Raw genomic sequence first — 1959 nt, forward strand, 5'->3', positions numbered from 1 at the left:
TCCAGCGGCCTCCTGAAGGCCTGGAGTGGGGGAGAGCCCACCGCCTCCCTAGGGAGCCGACGCCATGGTCGCACCGCTCGAACGGTCAGGAAGTTTTCCCTGAGGTCCGGCCGGAATCGGGCTTCCTTCACCTTGCGCCCGTTCTTCCGCGTCCCGCGCTCTGGGAGGAGCGAGAAGAGAGCCCGGCCCTCCTCTGGGGGACGGACCACCTCGGAAGGATTGGAAGAGGGCTCTCAGGTCTCCCCTCCATCCCCTCCAGGAGTTCAAAGCTCCAGGGCCCGATGAACTGCGTCCAAGAGGAATGAAGGAGCTAGCGGAAGGACTCTCAGAACCGCCGTCTATTCCCTTGGCAAAATCACGGAAGACGGGCGAGGGGCCGGAGGACTGGAGGAGGGCTAACGTCGTCCCCATCTTCAAAAAGGGAACGACAGACGCGTCAGTCTGACGTCCATCCCTGGGAAAATTCTGGAGCACATTAGAAAGAAGTCCATCTGGAAACACCTGGAAATCGAGGCAGGGATTACCGGAAGCCAACACGGATTGGTCAGGAACAAAGCCTGTCCGACTAATTGGAGCTCATTTTTGGAGTGGAGAACCTCCCTCGGGGACTGGGGGAATGCTGCGGACGTCCTAGATCTGGACTTCAGCAAAGCTTTGGACAAAGTACCCCGTGACATTCCGATTCACAAACGAGCTCAAAGTGGGCTAGATGGAACGACGATGAGGTGGATCCACAGTGGGCTACAGGATCGGACTCAAAGAGGACTTCTCAATGGAACCTTCTCAAACGGGGGAGAGGCGACGAGGGGGGTGCCGCAGGGCTCGGTCCTGGGCCCAGTGCTCTTCAACATTTTTAGGAAGGATTTGGACGAGGAGGTGCAGGGAACGCTGATCCGATTGGCAGACGACACCCAATTGGGTGGGAGAGCTAATACCCCGGAAGACAGAAACCAACTTCAAAGGGATCTGGATAGGCTGGAGTGCTGGGCTGAAAACAACAGAAGGAAATGGAAGAGGGATCAAGGCCAAGTTCTACACTGAGGGAAGAGAAACCCAAGGCACAGTTCCAAGATGGGGGACGCTTGGCTCAGCAAGACTACCAACGAGAAAGATCTTGGAATCGTCGTAGATCCCAAGCTGAAGAGGAGCCAACGGTGCGACAGGGCTGCGAGAAAGGCCGACGCTCTTTTGGGCTGCGTTCCTAGAAGTCGAGCTTCCGAATCACGGGAGGTCCCGCTTCCTCTCTCTTCGGCCCCGGTTAGGCCTCGTCTCGAGTCTCGCGTCCGGTTCTGGGCTCCACCATTCAGGAAGGACGCGGACAAGCCGGAGCGGGTTCATAGAATCATAGAATAGCAGAGTTGGAAGGGGCCTACAAGGCCATCGAGTCCAACCCCCTGCTCAATGCAGGAATCCACCCTAAAGCCTCCGTGACAGAGGGTTGTCCAGCTGCCTCTTGAAGGCCTCTAGTGCGGGAGAGCCCACAACCTCCCTAGGTAGCTGATTCCACTGTCGCAACGCTCTAACAGTCAGGAAGTTTTTCCTGATGTCCGGCCGGAATCTGGCTTCCTTTAACTTGAGCCCGTTATTCCGTGTCCTGCACTCTGGGAGAATCGAGAAGAGATCCTGGCCCTCCTCTGTGTGACAACCTTTTAAGTATTTGAAGAGTGCTATCATGTCTCCCCTCCATCTTCTCTTCTCCAGGCTAAACAGGCCCAGTTCTTTCAGTCTCTCTTCATAGGGCTTTGTTTCTAGACCTCTGATCATCCTCGTTGCCCTCTTCTGAACACGCTCCAGCTTGTCTGCGTCCTTCTTGAATTTCAGAAGAGGGCAACCGGGATGATCAGAGGTCTAGAAACAAAGCCCTACGAAGAGAGACTGAAAAGAACCGGGCCTGTTTAGCCTGGAGAAGAGAAGATGGAGGGGAGACAGGAGAGCACTCTTCCAAGACTTCAAAGGTTG

Source organism: Elgaria multicarinata, chromosome 3 (genome assembly GCF_023053635.1).
Source record: "Elgaria multicarinata webbii isolate HBS135686 ecotype San Diego chromosome 3, rElgMul1.1.pri, whole genome shotgun sequence".
Lineage (NCBI taxonomy): Eukaryota > Metazoa > Chordata > Lepidosauria > Squamata > Anguidae > Elgaria > Elgaria multicarinata.